The sequence below is a fragment of the Mercenaria mercenaria genome, chromosome 2 (genome assembly GCF_021730395.1).
Source record: "Mercenaria mercenaria strain notata chromosome 2, MADL_Memer_1, whole genome shotgun sequence".
Lineage (NCBI taxonomy): Eukaryota > Metazoa > Mollusca > Bivalvia > Venerida > Veneridae > Mercenaria > Mercenaria mercenaria.
In genome coordinates this window covers 45,787,213-45,806,302 of record NC_069362.1, presented here as the reverse complement: position 1 = coordinate 45,806,302, position 19,090 = coordinate 45,787,213, and the positions used below count along the sequence as shown (strand labels likewise).

The 19,090-nt window shown below is 33.1% G+C and overlaps 2 long non-coding RNA genes across 2 annotated transcripts; both read left to right on the top strand.

The window, feature by feature from the left end:
• The first annotated feature begins 8,224 nt into the window (after nucleotides 1–8,224).
• On the top strand, nucleotides 8,225–9,876 carry LOC128548479 (uncharacterized). Its single transcript, XR_008367075.1, has 3 exons — nucleotides 8,225–8,300; nucleotides 8,766–8,848; nucleotides 9,805–9,876. It is a non-coding gene; the product is annotated as an uncharacterized LOC128548479 (long non-coding RNA).
• Nucleotides 9,877–11,127: 1,251 nt separating this feature from the next.
• On the top strand, nucleotides 11,128–18,735 carry LOC123563869 (uncharacterized). Its single transcript, XR_008367074.1, has 6 exons — nucleotides 11,128–11,208; nucleotides 12,619–12,713; nucleotides 14,056–14,124; nucleotides 14,485–14,647; nucleotides 18,076–18,189; nucleotides 18,622–18,735. It is a non-coding gene; the product is annotated as an uncharacterized LOC123563869 (long non-coding RNA).
• Nucleotides 18,736–19,090: the final 355 nt, after the last annotated feature.

Below are 19,090 nucleotides of genomic sequence, written 5' to 3'. Positions count from 1 at the left end.
TTCTATGTTTTGAGAAGACAAGGGACATAATTATACAAAATTTGAATAGCCTCAGGAGTTATCTCCTTTGAACAAATCATACGGTCTGAACACAGACTAGGATGAGACGTTTGCTGTATGTAAAAAAGCATCGGAAAAATAGAACAATGCCCTATCACAATGAAAGGCATACATCCATAAAATCCACTAAAAGCGGCATGAAAGCATTATTTTTAGTGAAGAGTATTGAATGGACTCCGTGATCCCAATAACAATTTAACACTGAATCCAAAGTCTTGAAGAACATTGCAACCCATATTACACAACCATGTTGCACACATTCACATTTATGTTCCTGTAGTTGAAAGAATTCAGTGTATTATCTATTGATAAAGAACATTGTTCTATTACATGTTGTATATACGTTCTCCATTTTCTTCCTGTAGTTGATAAAGTACATCGTTCAATCTATATCATACACTTTGTATTAACGGTCACAGATGTATTTACTTTCGTAGTTTTGTACCTGTAGTTCATAAAATACTTTGTTATATCTATTTTATACAAGTTTTTATTTATAACTTGTTTCTATATATATAATTACCGTTGTATTTAAGTTCAAAATTGTATTTTGTTCCTGCAGTTTATAAAATACATTGTGCTATCTATATCATACACGTTGTATTTACGTTCACAGTTGTTTTAACATTGACAGCTTGTTCCTGTAGTTGATAAAGTACATGTTACTATTTATATCATACACGTTGTATTTACGTTCACAGTTTTGTTCGTTTAGTTGATAAAGTATATTGTACTGTCTATATCGTACACGTTGTTATAACGTTTACAGTTGTTCTAACGTTCACAGTTTAGTTCCTGACTTTTGTTCTATCCTGTGCATGACGTTTGGTCGAAAGACAATTGGTCTTTTTAAAATTTTGCCTACTGGTTTCTGGTCGAATACGTCAGCTGGTCTAATAAGACAATTTGTCTATTCTTTCTTTATAGATGGGACATTTCGTCGATTTCTTTTTTCTGTTCAAAAGATTATCAGATTCGACTAAATGTCGCAGATCGATTTTGTTTACCGTATAATGAGGTGCGATTGATTATTAGCTTGTATCGGCGGACGATGTACGTCCCGTTTTGACCAATTATGCTTGTACTGTCTTCGTGGTAGTTATATAGAGGACGAGAATCTCGCCTTGTCATCTATATCATACAGTCACGTTGTATTTACTTTCACAGTTGTTTTTGTGTTCACATAGATCAGATAAGATAATTTATTTCAGTCTCATCATGATGTACATCATTGCATAAAACAAAAACATACATGTATATATTTACATACACATTTTATAACATAGTACACAGATGCCGCTCATTAATGAGTTATAAGAGACTAATCATGTATATCACAGATGCTATACGAAATCAACACTTAGAAAATATATATATATTTATATATATATATATATATATATATATATATATATATATATAACAAGAGCTGTCGGAGGACAGCAACGCTCGACTATTCAACAGCATTGTCAATTGAATGAATACAAAAGTCGAAAAAGGGGCATAATTTTGTACAAATGCAAAACAGTGTTATAGAACCTGCACAGTGCTTATCAGCTCATGACAGTAGACAAGTGTGTGAAGTTTCAATCCATTCCCATTAGTGGGTACTGAGATATCAGCGTATACATATAAGAATTTAACCAAAAACTGCTAAGTTGAAAAAGGGGCATAATTTTGTAAAAATGCAAGCAGAGTTATTGAACCTTTGCGTTGCATGTCATATCATGACAGTGAACAAGTGTATGAAGTTTCAATCCATTCCTATTAGTGGATATTGAGATACCAGCTTACATACAAAAGCTTAACCTAAAACTGCTAAGTCGAAAAAGGGGCATAATTTTAAAATTTGCAAAGTAGAGTTATGGGGCCTGCACATTGCATGTCAGATTATGAGAGTGAACAAGTGTGTGAAGTATCAATCCATTCTCACAAGTGGTTACTGAGAAACCAGCTTACATACAAAACATTAACCAAAAAGTTGAAAAAGGATTCACATTTTTGTTCCTGTAGTTCATAAAAAAGACTTTGTTCTATATATATAATACACGTTGTGTTAAAGTTCTCAGTTATATTTACTTTCACAGTTATATTTACGTTCACAGTTTTGTTCTTCTAGTTGATAAAATACAGTGTATTATCTATATCATACACGTTTAATTTATTTTCACAGTTTTGGTCCTGTAGTTGATAAAATACAGTGTATTATCTAAATCATACACGTTGAATTTACGTTCACAGTTTTGTTCTTGTAGTTCATAATATTTTTGTTTTATCTTTTCATACACAATATCTTTACGTTCACAGTTGTATTTAATTTCACAGGTTTGTTCCTATAGTTCATACCTTTCTTTGTTTTTATCTTATCATACACGTTGTATTTAAGTTCACAGTTGTATTTACTTTCACAGTTTTGTTCCTGTAGTTGATAAGGTACATTGCCTTATCTATATCATATTGTATTTAATTTCACGGTTTTGTTTCTCTAGTTGATAAGGTACATGTACTATGTATATCATATACGATGTATAAATTACTTTCACAGTTTTGTTCATGCAATATATACAGTACATTCTACTATCTGTAGCATACATGTTGCATTTGCCTTTTTAGTGCCCCTTTAGTTGATTAAGTACATTGTACTAACTATATCAAACATTTTGTGTTTACTTTCACAGGTTTGCTCCTGTTGTTAATAAAATACTCTATATCATACACGTTGTATTTTTAATTTCAAAATTTGTTCCTGGAGCTGATAAAGTACTTTGTTCTACCTAGTAGATCATAAACGTTGTATTTACGTCTGCAGCTGATAAAGTACATTGCATTTTCTATGTCATACATGTTGTGTTTACGTTCACAGTTTTGTTCCTGTTTTTTGATAAAAGTACATCTTCCTCTCGTCCTGCGTGACTTAGAGTATGAATATTGACTTTTCCACACACAAGTCATGGCCTCATTTCGTTAAATACGCATTTTTATAAGGCTGCTAATCAAACCTCAATTATTTTGTTGAGATCTTTCAGACAAGAATAATTACGTCTCCGTATTTTCCTCACCCATTATTGGAACTCTCCAGAAATTCAGGTTTATTTATCAATTATTCATGCTTGTTTAAGAGCAAATATTTCACCTTCGACTTTTAGTTGTCAATATTGTTTTTATTATCAAGATGATTTCGTTTTCTTTATCTGTTTGACATAGACTTCGTAAACACTGTTACCACGTATATTCAGAATACATTTATTATTTAGCACTTATTACAAGGATCCCATCAATTTCTTTCTCGCTTTTAGAATGTTAATCGAACATGAATGCATCGATGAACACCTACTGTCCTTTAATGGCGTTTTAATGTCTAAATTTGTCCGTAAACAAATAGCACAAGTAGTTCAGACAAAGTTGACCTTTACCCTGCTAAATTTCTAAAATGAACTGCTTCATCATTCAATTTGGGCAATACAATTTATCATTCGAAGAGGTGTTCACTGAAAATTTACTGACTGAATAGCGAACTATGCAGACCATGATTAGCCTGCACGAACGAACAGGCTGATGGTCTGCACTGGTTGCAAAGGCAGAACCACTTGCCGCCAGCAGACTAAAGGTTAATACACAGACTTGCAAACAACACACATGATATTTCCAGGGAAATGGTTGTATTTTATTACAAATTAGAGTAATATATTGTCAATGAGTATATTGTTCCTATTCATAATCACTGATATAATAATGGATCCTAACAAAATGAAGGACATCAAATGTTTTGAGTTTTCATAAGCCGCCACATCAGTCGAAGGTATTTTAAGACATTTTACTTTTAATCTGAAAATGTTATATTTCATATTAACATGTTCATTGGCACTGACTAGGTCAATTACTCATATATTCTGCTTAATAGCTAGTGTTTCGTAGATTTTATCTATACAGTAAATTTAATATCATCAAAATTACCACTGTTTTTGTTTTAAAATAATATACTATATTTGCATTATGACAAAAATTACAAATATGTAAAAAACTAAAGATTCAGCTTGAGGCATTTATCAAGTCATGGGACTTGCAGAATGATTCTTTAAAATTATGAAAAAGAATTACTGTGGATCTATGTGGCTTGTGCACGTTTATGCATACTCGTATATTAACGAGTTTAATTAGTAATCAGATTTTAAGACTAGTTAATGGCTGTTATTTACTGGCTTAGCTAGAAAGAAATGTGTTCTTTCAGTAAAGCTGTCAGACCAATATAAAAGCATAACTGTTCAGTTTAATAAGGTATTTGAGTATTACATTTGTGTATTCTAATATGATTTCTTGTTGTTGATAGCAATTTACTAGCCAAACTAGTTCATTTAGTTGCTAACTCAGCTAATACCTTTCTAGTAACTATATATTAGTTGCTGATAGCAATTTACTAGCCATACTAGTTCATTTAGTTGCTAACTCAGCTAATACCTTTCTAGTAACTATATATTAGTTGCTGATAGCAATTTACTAGCCATACTAGTTCATTTAGTTGCTAACTCAGCTAATACATTTCTAGTAACTATATATTAATTGCTGATAGCAATTTATTAGCCATACTAAATCATTTAGTTGCTAACTCAGTTAATACCTTTCTAGCAACTGAATATTAGTTGCTGATAGCAATTTACTTGTGGACCTAGAAGTTAAAAGTTATATACGACGTAATGTAAACTTTACTACTGTAGCAGTAGGAAAAAGAAGGTAAAAAAAGAAAGAAAGAAAATAGCATTGTGTGCTTAATAACATGTAAAATGTGTAACATGCATTATGTAATACAAACCATGTAACCTGTTTTCAAACGTATTGACTGCCGCAAATTTGATATAATATGTAATTCCATCGACCCTGCATTCTCTTCCAGTGTTGGTAAACACTTGAATATGAATGACTTCAAATTGATACTGTAAGAAATAATATTGAGCGGCTCTGTATAGAGACTTTCTGGATCCATAAACTGAAAACGCCAAGTCCAGAAAGATTAAATTCAAAATTTCTGTATACAACATAATTTCATGTATATGATATGAAAAGTTGCATTAAACTATGTACTTTGGGACAATTTCGTTTTTTTCCTAACTCCGTTCTTTTCCCTGAAATTTTAGTGTTTTCATATCTTGGATAGTACCTTATAAATGTATATTATGTATATGCATTTTAACATCGTGTTTTTGACGTTACGTTGTTAGTTTAACGTCACGTCCGATGCTAATATTTGTATGTGAATATCCTGATAATGGCGTTAGTCGAAACGTGGCTGCCATAAAATACTAAAGAAAATACTTATACACGTGCTGTTGTTGAAATGCCTACCACATATTGTAGAAGTATAAACAAATTCCCCGCAAGTAACTGCCAACTTTCCAACACGAAGCAGACGTTGTGGACAAATGATCATAGACTTTTGGTATTCAAACAATCTTCACAGAGAACGGAAAAGGTTCACTTAAGCCTTATATATTATAAGCACAGCTTGGAAAATTTTCAAATTGGTGATAACTGAAAAAATATTACATTGTTTGCTACCAGAATATTTATCATGTATACTGAATTAAGCTTTTTTTGAAACAGAATTATCATTTTGTCCAAAACATGTCACTAAATATTACTGAAATCACAGATCTTGCGAGAAAATAGGCATTTGCCCATTTATAAAGTCTGTATGTTGGCTTTATTGTGCGCACAGTCACAAACCACGAAGATATTTTCGACAACAGGTCCAGCTTCTTTAACAGAATGTATGGTGGTCTACAGCTGTGCTCATATTAAAAGTTCCAGATATGCTTGAAATATCTGTCAAGGTTTCCCATACCGTTAATGTTTTATTTACGTCAGATATTTTCTTCAGTAGTAAATAAATTGCAAACTATTGCGAATATTTGATAAAACAATAGTTCTTTAGGAAAGGAAACTTTGTATTTACTCCTTTTAGCGATTTTGTTGGCTTTTTCTGTCAAAACCGAACTTTCTCTTTGCAATTAAAGTGTTGTAACACACACCATGCTGTACATGGCTGGTATAATAAAGATTCAGAAGTCGTAGAACAACCCGAACAATATTTTCAGACGTTGTAGCACTATCTGCATTAAAGATATCCACAGGAAATTGTTTTTCACAAAGCCCCGCAGCAACCAGATATTATTATGTATACTTCTACATGAATTACATTCAGTGGGCAATTTTAACATTCATGACTGTGCAAACTATATAAGGTTTTAGTTACTTATATAAAAGCAAAATACAGAGTTTGTATAATAGGTACCTTTTAAATATGCAAATGTTAGGTATAGTTTGCCAAAATAAGCCCAATAGTTGCGAAGGGAATTGTAAAGTGCGACATTGCCTTTGCTTTATTTATCATCCACCTTCATCCAGCCTGCCTCCACTCGCACACGCGCACACACCTCTGTTTTGCTCATGTCTGTCGGTCAGATGACCATTTGATTTCTAATTAATCATTAGCCCCAGGTAAAGAATTATCGACAGGTACCAACTATCGACAAAACATACATTTTTCATTATTAACGCTATAAACTTATAAACTTAAAGTAATTACCATGTTTGTAGAAAAAAAAAACAGTGAGGGTACCCGTCCAAAATCGCACGATGCCAAACATCTAGCCTCGTTTTCAAATTCAGCAGTGCAGACGAACACTCTCCAAAAAGTATAAAGAGAGTGTGACGTGTTCAACAAAACACTGAATTTCATAAGCAGTTGTCAATTTTAGGCACACTTGTCTGAAGCTAATCCTAATACGTTGATTCAAATAATTTGGCTTTATTCTCCCAAATTGAAATCGAAAGTAACTGTCAAAAACATAAACAATTGAGCTTGGTTCTGGTTGGGTACGTTTGACTTTTTACCAGTATTAAAAATTGTTCTTTACATTGATCGACTTTAACAGGTTGGATGTGTCATGTGTCACTACTGGTACCATCCTGAGTATTTAAATGCTGGAAAACGAGGCCAAGGATGAAAGTACTAATAAATCATGGTATTTTGGGTTTTGTGACGAAAAATAGGAAATGTAAACTGTTAGGTGTGTTGTTTCTCCCTATTTAAATTGACCTCAGTAATCATCTATTTCTTATTGGTCAACTTTGTATAACTGTTTGGTAGTGCTTAAAAATTTAAAACAAAACATATAAAATAGAAATGACCGCATTTTCTGTAATTCTTATGATTTATACCATTGTCGATAACTGGTCAAAAACATGTTCATAATTTTGTAATTGGAAGCCCCTGAAAAACCATGACGTCACATATTTAAATCAGTGCTGAAAAAGTAAGGATAATAGCGTAATAGCCGACGGGTCTTATTTTCTGATCTTTCGACCATTTAAATATATAGCAAAATAGTCGGTTCTTTAACGGAACGGTCGGTCGGTCGTTGAGTGGAACTTGGCTGTATTTAGATTATCTGCGTGACTGTATAGTTCATAAATACCTTATCTTTGCAGAGAGGTTAGAAAGTATTACTTCATTTGGCTGGAGGAGTGGTTTCAGTAAGTAGTGTTACTTTTATTACTAAAATGTAATAGTAAAAGTATAGCATCGGTTTAAAAAGAACAAATGTAAAATATGTAACTGTAGCCTGTGTATTTGTGATTTACTAGAACAATACTTTTAATGCAAAAGTGATACTAAGTAATTGTTCACTATTTAAACTAGTTGTTTTGTTTTGGTTTGCTTTATCGCCGTTTTTAATCTTACTAACGGAAATGTAACCTAAGCACTGTTCCCAGATTCTGTACAAGTAATAAACTGTTCTCGGCAAGTAACTTCCAACTCCCCTCATTGTATCATAGGTGGAGGACAAATGATGTCAGACACAATCTCTTATTTTCAGATCATCACGGAAAGTATAATATACATCGCCCGGGGTCGAACTCACGAGCTAAGCGGTCGGGCTGTTATTCATTGACATATAGTACATAATGTAATAAAACTTTACACAAATTGAATTAAAAAATGATGGAACTAACCCAAAGTTGGTGACTCCAGTTTCAAGTTGAGTACGACTTATTCGCTTAACTGTATCTTTTAAATTCGATCATGGAATGATATCTTTATTTCTTAAGATACTGTGATATAAACTGGAAAGTTAGAATCATTTTATGGTCGTTAATATTATATACATATTTCAGCCCTTTTCAAATTGCCATGGAAATACGACTTGTGTTTCTCATACTTATCACGGGAGAATCTACACTAGGTAAATTGATTGCATTATATGAGAAAATACAATTATTACGGGAGCACAGACGGGACATGTGAGGGTCAATATATTATCTCGTACAAATTGTAGCCACAACATATTTGAATGAAAATAAAGTATCTCATGGCTAATAGACAGCTCTTTGTTTTCCGTTTGTTCTTTTTTATCTTGTTGCCACGAAATAGCATTGGTTATTTGGTCACGAGACAATATTTGATATAGAGGGCACAGGTTTATTTATTCAGAGATGTTTTTGAACAAAGGACTTTGTCGTTCAGTATCTATTTATATTAATGGGAGTTTGGCCAGGAATCTATTTTACATAGGTTTCTGCAGGTCTTAGTAAATATCTTAAACGTATTTAATTCGCCTTACTATTTATTCTAAATAAAATTTTATTCAATGTGTGTTTTATTTGACTACTGATGAGAGAAAATTTGTATTTTAATATTTATTTACAAGTACTTGGTCTGACTTGCTTACAATGTGACAATGTGCCCCAGCCTAGACACTGCAGGACAGTTGGAGAATGCTTCAGAGGAGAGGTTGGTCAATAAATCAAAAATTAACACGCTTCTAGATCTAGATCGTCAGATAGTTTTCTAAAAGATATCTAAAATAAACCAGAAAAGAATACAGGCAGAATTCTCACTAAATATCGTAACCAACAAATCCAAACGAGATCTCGTAAATTGAAAAAAGACAGAATACCCATGCTTCTAAGAGCTTATCAGTGTGTCAAAGTGATAAACGTTCAAACTCTCAGCAGAGGTTCACTTTCCTAGCGCTACAATATACACTGCCATCACAAATACCACGTCACCATGAAAAAATCGTATGACCGTTAAAGAGAAATCTGAATTTGAATTTATGTTTTCATTTACTACCCATGTAAGCCGTAAATCTTTGAAATATACTAATTTAAATCTAATTTGAAATGAAGAAAAAAAATTCTGCTTTTATGTTGCGTTCTGTGTTTCCGAAGGATCTTTCAACATATTCTATTAACTATCACAACAGTCTTAAAGTGCCGTGTATTGGCTGTAAAAAGTCTCCACATACTTGGACGCAGTGTTGTAATATTTTCTGGTTCTTTGGGATCATGGACTACGTTCTTTTTTTAGTAAAATAGAATTAAACCTAAGCCGTTGCTAGTGGACGTGAGGATATTGCATTTTCCATTACCTATCATGAACAGGCTCAGTCAAACCGAGTCAGCTATTATCTTGCTTATTGCGTTCTATACTTCCCCAGGATCAGATTAAATTATCAAAATCTTGATGAAAATGTGACGTCAAAGGTCTCCTCTTAGAGGAGACCACAGTGTAGTGATACGTTATTTCATTAGTATACGGCCAGTCACGATTCAGCATTTTCTTTGATCTGTCCTCATTGGAAATATAAAACTAGAACATAAACCATCATCATACGGTTACAATCTAAATATTAAAATTCATATCATTTTAAGGAGACATGAATCAACTATAATTTTTTATTTTAGGTTTGTGGTGTAGAGAAATTCACAAACAGTTTTGGAGAGGAACTATTTAACGTTGGATGTGTCGAAAAATCGGTTTGTCCTCTGTTGCTAGCAAAGAAATACGATTAACCTGCATAAAACAGCTTTACGTGTGTCAAAATGTTATATTTAGAGGAGCATTAACTTTAGGCCAGTGCCAAGTAATAATTATATACTTATTGATAGTTAAAGTATAATTTACCACGCTAGAGCTACTATTAGATCAAAACTATTATCATGAATCACAAATGTCTTGTCTATCATTAATAGAAAATTAACGTATTAAATTAAAGGGAATTCCTATAGTTTTTAATGCGCATCTTTCTGCGCAGCCGACACTTTCTATGGAAAACTGAACTGAAGCCAACATTTGTTGAAACATGTTACAGACAATCTTAAATATGAGGAATCTTGAATGAAATAACATTTTTGATAAGTTATATCAGTAATCAAATGTTGATACTGGTTTATGTTGTATTGACAAGTATCATGCCTGACAGGTATCTTGCTATTTTTGTGGTTGTGTTTTCACATCGCATTTTAGTATAAAGACAGTGTTGTTCATATAATGTAAGATAATTGACTTAGTACTGATAAGACAATATCACCTTTCAGATTATTTAGTATGCAATTATAGAAAGAATTAAGAATTTTTAAAACGTTTTTTAAACTTTTAGCAGACATACATGTAATCAATTTGGGCAGGTTCGCGCCATTTCCGTCCGAACAGGTGTTTGTATTCTAGCGGTCTTAACATAAAATTTAACCTGGTGACCCATATATTTTTAGCCATTTTTATGCTCACAATACAATTATCTATACACAAGAAAAAAAGGAAAAAATTCTATGAAAGAGTTTTTTCAAAATTTAAAAAAATATTCTTCACTATGGGTATTTTTCATTGAAAAAAGTTCACAAAAGTAAATATGAAACAATATTTTTTTTTATTTGTACCCATCATTGTAAGGATAGAGTATTACAAATATGACTATGATATCAAGTAAGTATATGATAAAATCTGTAATAAGAAAAAAACCGTATTGTGCTGTCTGGATGTATATTTTGGTTGGTATTTATAAAAAAGCAGAAAATTATGAAAATGTTCAAAAATCGCTGGCAGTTTCAGCAACAGTGGGTGTGTTTAAAGCAATTTTTCACAAAAACAAGCCTGGTGACCTATTATTTTTATTTGTTCATTGTTTTCAGCACACATTTTCCTATCATATATATGAATTTAAAAAAATTCTATGAAAGAAAAAAAATTATCGGAATTCTCTTTAAATATAATAGCTTTTGTATCTTTTAGAAATGCACTTCATCTAGTAATATAGATGACTGTATAGAGTCAAACAGACCTTTGTAACGCAAAAGGCTGTGGAGAAAACGGTATGTTTCCTCTATCTTAATGTTGTACTACGACCATCTTCCATTAAAATATTATATCATAACAATTACAGGTCTAGAAAATCCAAAACTATATCTAACCTGTCTAAAATTCACTACATATGTAGTGCTGTGCAATCGCCAAAAATGTTACTTAGTACAGGTCATTTGCTAAAAAACGTCCATTGTTTTAGTTGCATTTCATATTCAAACTGTGCTTACGTACACGATTATGGTATGATAATTTAAAACTTAACGTACAGTAATGTTAAAACAGTGTCACGCAAACCTCTTTACTTTATTTTTACATAGATGCTGGGTAGTAACTAAACGTATTTTCGAATATGAACTTTGAGTAAAATGCATCTTTAAAAGTTACAAACTGTAGCACACTTAGGTACAAACAAAATACGGGATGTAGTGCAATATATAACGTTTTGTTTTCGAAAAACTTCTATAGATTTTATTGTGGTCGTTTTCTCTTTAAAGTAAACTATAATTCAGTCAGACAGCCATATTGACAATTCTCCTGTTAACAAAATGTCTTTATACATACATGTACTGACATTCTTTTCTACCAACAGCCGGTATTTATAACATTATTTAGAAATAAGTATTCTGTTCGAGGTCCCTAATTTTCAACAACAGAAAGCCATTCTTATTATTCAAGCTGTAAATATCTGTCATATTCCTATGTATTAATTCTTTTCCAATCAACAATTCCAATTTAGAACACGTGGTCTTACACTGGATACGAGAAAGTAAATGTTTTCGATATTAAAGTTTAATAAGGCTTAAACTTTTAAGTTAAAAACAGATGAATTAGCTTTCCAAAAAGAAGCTATTTATAAACGCATGGTTAGAAAAGCAATACTTTCATTAATGCACATAAACTCATACCATTAGATCCATAAAGGGAGGTTATAAATAAAGCGAATTCAATAAAATTTCTGCTTTGTTAATCAATATTCAAACCTTTGACAAACCTTTGGCAAACATTAGAGAAAACAAAAACAGAAATTAAGATCTAACTAGAAATTGAGTTATTTATGTTTATAACAAAAACGTGGTAGTCACAACAAAGACATTTTGAACGTTTAAACATTAATATCCGTGTCAAATAAAAGAATAGAATTGTTTTCCTGTAGTAATATCACCAAATATTCAACGTAAATAAACATGTGACGCACTATTCCTGTTTAACAGATCAATTGTTTGCTCAACTGTTCTTTTTTTTCTTTTTAGATCAAGAAAACGAAGTATTATTATTATTATTATTAAACATTTTCCTTTACTCTTCTAACTAAATTTACGTACTGTACAGAAATATGTTAATTAAGTTAATAATGGTAAATTAAATACATATCAGCATGAGTCACATTGGAAGTTATTTAATATTAAACAACGTTTCAGGATACCCACTAAGTCGAGGGCCGATTTGCTACAGTTGTCCAGTGCACACAGATTTAAAACCCTGTCACGCCATACAGTTTTGCGGAGTGGGAGAAGTATTTTTTTTTATAACATTTATATGTTATATTTATGTAAAGTAAAAAGATAACAACTATATACATTTTAGTGACTTAAAGTGGAATTTTGCGCATTTTCAAGTACAACACCAGCTGAAATAGATGTATGTGTAAAACGTGTGGAGGAAATTATAGCTTTTAGCCCAATTTACCAAATTCTTTCTGTGACCAGTAAGAAATAATAACTTTCCAAATATAACTTTCTTATTTTGATTGGGGCAGTCTTTTTTTAAAAAAGTCAAACTGCATGCAGGAATTGCTTCCCTTCAACTTTAGAAATCTCTACCTATAGGTAAGGGAGATCACTGCGTAGAAGATTTAAGAACAGAACAATTTTTTTATTAGTCCAATTTCTTTATTTCTAAAGCATCAACTTCAAATTCAAATACTTATGCGTTAATTTAACACATTTAAATGCACAGCAACCGAACATTGCTTTTATAAAACATTCACCAAAAACACACTATGTGCAGCAGTAAGATGCGCATGCCACTTTAATCTTCTTATTATATTCACAAGTTAATGGTGGCTCATTTCTGCCATGTCGTATTGTGTTAGTGCCGCCGCAAACACCACAGTACGATGGTACATCAAAAGTAGGGCGACGACACGACAAACTGTTCTGACGTGTAGGTACCCTATTTCTGGCGAGGTGCCACGCGATAAAATAGCATATTGTCGTGTTGCCGTTCTGTCATGCTCGCGGGGACGTCACGCGATAAACGGGGACACATCAAAGTAGAAGTTTGTTGTGTTGAAGTTCTTTCGCCTTCTGGATGACATGCATAGTTACACATATGCAGTTATCAATATTCTAAGTAAAAGGAAGTAAGTCGCTAAGTACCCCACTGAGCAAAGATCGTACATTGTATCATTTTTGTTTTTATTCATTGCGGTAGAAGTTATTTTCTTTTGTTGTCAGGGTGGCATTTAAGCATCATGTATGCCCTTTCGCATATGTCAACCGGAAGGCGACAACGACAACATAATATTTCAAGTCTTCGTGTTGATGCGTGGCGCCCCTACCAGCACGACGGTACGAATACATGATATAATGCCACTTTGTCTTGGGATCATATTGTCGCGTTGCGCCCCCGGCAGTATGAGGACCTGTCAAAATAGGGCACCAACACGACAGACATTAATGTCGTGTTTGTCACTCTGCTTTTATGATGCCATCCTGCTTGGCATGTGGGGATCGTGGTTAACACGACATAAATAATTTATTATATTGTCGTGTTGTCGTTCTGATGGGGACGCCAGAACGATATGGCAGAAACCAGTAACCATACAAGTGTAAAAGAAACAACTGCTTTTGTAGGTATGCTTGTCCGAAGCACATGTGGAATTTGGAGACGTTGTTTATTCAAGCTCATGCACAAATACACACGTAAAGAATAGTCTATTTCTTATTTTGTCTTATCACTAAAGTTATTTAACACTCACTTAAAATAAATCATTTCACATAATTATAAAGTGTTCTGTAAGCAGAAATATAATGTAAGAGGTTGTCACAATGTTATTTTGTATCATTGGTACGTGTACTATGCGCTGCATAACTACAAAACGGCAAGTGTTGTTCTCGGTCGGTTTTGATAACACAGTTTTATTTTTTAAGTAATTATTGATTTCATCTCAATTGGTTTGTAGTATACTTACATTTTTTTCATTAGTTAGTTTTATTTTACAGTGTACTTTCAAACTGCAACACATCTCATTATATCAGTTTAATTTGCATCTGTTACAACAGGTTTGCAAATCAGACGTCTTTGGTGGGCCAAACATCGTTGGTCGCGACTTAGATGCTGTTTTCGAAGATATAGCTAAACGTACAGAATTCCGCCACGTTTGTCGACACTGCTGTCAGGAAGACACATGCAACAGACAATGCAACAGTTCAAACACAGAGACATGTATGTTAATTTCTTTCTACAAAATTGCTCAGTTAATTTCTTATGGGAGGCCTTATTGCACAAATTCGAAACAAGTAAATACTTGTATTCAGAAATATGCAGAATTTTGAAAGGAAGATCAAAGTGTTAAATATGCAATAAACAGAAATCTCTTCATGAAACCCACCCCTCTTCCCCACCCCCTCGCTTCTCACCATTCGACATAAACGAACATAGAGCTGCACGACAATCGACATTAGAACTTTGACTTTTTATCGAAACAAAATAATAAAGGACAAACGTCCAACAGGAAAAGCAACATTTAAAGAACGCAGCCGCACTACATGGAAATATGGACATGTGAAAAACACGCAAATACTGGCCAAGCACATATACACAGAAGCACAAACGAAAGTTATAATAGAAGAAGCAAAAAACCCCCAGAAAACATATATACCGCCATTCAAAATTTATTTGAACTTTGACTTCTTTTAACAAGAGGAGGATAATGGCCCTAGATCACTCAGCTGAGTTTCATAGATTGCTTGAACAATTTTGGTAGAGGGTCTAGCATAGAAAATATCCAAGAAATTATTTTGAGATTTGACCAGTATTTTCTGACATGAAGATTGTTTTAACGTATCCACTTTATCCATGACGGAAATCCTATATACACATATGAAAACGCGACTATCTTCTCTGGTGACCATGTTTCCGACAAAATGGAATAATCTGAACAAAATTATATGGTATACAGTTACTGAAGGAACATTTCTTTGATATTAATTTATTTTAAATAGAGCCTAAAGGGAAAAACATCCTAACTATGTTTTATGTTAACCAGGCATACTATTAACCAAGAACTTTCAACGATTAGACCTAGTGACCTTGTTTTTCACCCAAGTGACCAAGTTACAAATTTATCCTAGATTTTAAACAGAACAACATACTGGCAAGGTATCATGAATATCAGGAAGAGAATGTTGCCATTATAGTGCTAACTAGGTCTTCCTATTGACCTAGTGTTTTCCTAGATAATCCAGTTTCAATGTTGACGCAGATTTTATAGAGACAAACATTCTGACTAAGTTTTATGAGGATCAATTACAAATTCTGGCCTCTACAGTGTAAATAAGACTTTTCTATGTCTTGAGATACTGACTTAGCTTTTGACCTCAGGCATTCCAATTTCAAGTTGATCTAGATTTCACAGTGATAAACATCCTAATAAGAAGGTATGATGATCAAGTAGAAAATTCGGCCTCTACAGCGTAACAATGTTTTACTATATTGTGACCTAGAGAGCTAGTTTGAGGTAACCCACTTTTCAATTTAACCTAAATGTCATAGAGGCAAACGTTCTTGTATTAGTCTGCTTGCCACCATATTGTTGTTATATATCATGCAACTGTTTTATTGCCATGTTTTATAATTGATATATGTACACTTTTACTAAATAAAATCTATCTATCTACCTACCTACCTACCTACCCTACCCTACCTATCTGTCTATCTATCTATCTATCTATCTATTCTGACAAAGTGTTATGAAAGTCAAGCAGGAAATGTAGCCTTTAGAGTGTTTGTATGGGTTTTCTATAATTTGACCTAGTTCAAGATCTCAGGTTAGTCAGTTTTTAACTTGACTTATATTTCAAGGAGATTACCATTCAGACAACATTCTTTAATTTTTTTATGAAGATCAATAGAAAAATGTGGCTTCTAGAGTGTTAACAAAGTGTTTCTATGATTTAACCCAGTGACCTAGTTTTTGACCTCAGGTAAACCAACTTTGAATTATGAAATGGTCCTATATTTAATTTAGACAAACATTCGGACAAATATTTATGATAATCAAATGGAAACTGTGCACTCTTGAATATTGTTAGGTTTTAATACAATCTGACTTAGTGACCTACTTTAAGACCTAAGGTTATCAAATTTCAGATTTGAACTAGACTTTATAGGGACAAACATACTGTTTTGAAGATGATATAGAAACTGTGGTATCTAGAATGTTAACAAGATTTTCCTATATTAATTGACCTAGTGACTTAGATTTATAACCATGATGTCCCAGTAACGAACTCGTCCGAGATTTTAATAAGAGTAAAAATCTGACTAAGTTTTATTAAAACTGGACCAAATTGTGACTAAGAGTAAAATTCTGACTAAGTTTCATTAAAACTGTGACCTCAAGAATGTATACAGTCAAACTGTTGGCAAAACACGACTCGAGACGCACGACGACGACGGACGACGGACACAGGCTGATCACATTAGCTAACCTTGAACACCTTGTGCTTAGGTGAGCTAAAAATAAATGTCCGACATTCGACATTCGAATTTGTATTTTTTAAACAAAAGATGAATGTCATGCCTTTTTTACATTTGCACATTTCCACATTTTACAAAATAAATGAATTTTTGCTGTGCTGCACGACCTTGGCCACTAAAAATGACACAATGCAGCGCATTCGACATCCAAACTGTTTAGACATTTTACAGTCCGTCTCCAGAAAGAAATGAATGTCTTGCTGACCGCACTCAAGATTCAAACTTCAACATTTTACCAAAAAAACCTGACTGTCGTGCTGCCCTTCAATCGACATTGAAACTGTGACTAAAATTAATTGAATGCCTATCTGCAAAGTTATTCGACATTTATGTTTTGACTTTATATTTTGACTTTTTCACAGTTTTATAGAACATTTTTTGATTTTTTGACAAAATGAATTGAATGTCTTGCTACAGGACATCGACTTCTGATATTCCTCAAGTTCGAATTCATGCTGCTACAGAACATTAGACATGTGTCACTCTCCAATTAGGAATTCACGCTGCACGACATTCCACATTCAAACTTTGCTTTCTTAATAAAGAATGTTTTGCAGCATTTCATTTTTGTTTGTAAAATGTCGAAGTTCGCGTGTCTTATGTCGTACAGTATGACATTTTTTTTTTGGTCGTACATCTCGTCGACATTTTTTTGTCGGATGTCTAATGAGCGACAACCTCGGCAGCAGTACATATCAGTGCCCTTCCAATATCTCTTCCACTATCATTTCCTTGAGCACATTGCCAGTGTTGAAATTCAAGAGGCAACAAGAGTCATGTTTAACTCAAAAATAATATTTGCTGTTAGCAAACGCACAGTAAAACAATTACAATAATAACAACAACAACGAACAGTAACTGTGTTTTTTATCAATGACCAAACTTCTCTTGAAGAAAAGTCCAATTATTTTGTGATGGAACTGCTACCAAAAGGCATTTACATGCCATGTCATTTCAGCAAGAGATTACAATGAATATAAGGAAATGCTTTGTGAATTAACCGTCACTGCACGTTGAAGACAATGATTCGACAGAGCTTGTTTTATGTACTGCAGGTGTTCTATGTTATAAGCTTTAAAGTTTTTTTTTTATTGATTTTCATATCTTATCAGCAACCAGCCTCTGTCAACGACTGAGCCCTTGTCAACATGGTAAATGTTATGACATTCCGGGAGATTATATTTGTGTATGTAACAACGGATATGACGGACAGCAGTGTAACATATGTAAGTTGGATTTATTAAGTTGTAAAAATCCGCTGTGCAGACACACCCTTCATTCTGAATGACAACGAAATAATTCTATGAATAATTATGGTGTCTGTGCTGTTATTAAGTATGCGTTTGCAGGGATGGAGTTCGTTTCTTTTCCGTGTTGTAACATTTGCAGAATCACATGGGATCGGTTTGTACCCGAGTCTTTAAGAGATGTTATTAAAGAAAATAAACATATGTTAATGCCATTCTATCATAAAACATGTTGAAAGCTAAACGAAAAGAAATATTTTGTTGATTTCTCAAACTTGTTCTGATTATGCATTAACTGTTACGATTCCCGCATGTATAAAAAGCTGTGTTAACATTTCGTGTTTTCCTTATCAACACGTGTTTACTTTACTATCACATACATGTACTAATTTATAATATCTTCTAAATCAGCAACCAGCCTCTGTCAAAGGTTGAACCCATGTCAAAATGGTAAATGTTACGACATTTCTGGAGATTATGTTTGTGTATGTAACGACGGATTTGATGGGAAGCAGTGCAACATATGTAAGTTAGAGTTATATACTTGTAATTGTAAGCTTTCACTAAACATGCGCACATTTTGTTCCACGAAGGACGGCATTAGGACAGGGGCCAGCAACGTCTGCCATGTACTCTATACTTTTCAAAGGTACCAACTCTTTCAAAATAAAAATTAGCTCCCAAATGGAACGAAAAACCCTTTTTAACTATATATGATTTCACTGTTTCCGTAGCAACCCTTCAGGTTTGGAAATGACAATCATCTGGATGATAATACGTCATATCTTGGTCAGTTTTAGTGCTGAAATTATAAAAGTGGTATAAAAATGGAGCATAGCCATTTGCCTTATATTAGCTGTATTTTTATATTATATGCAAT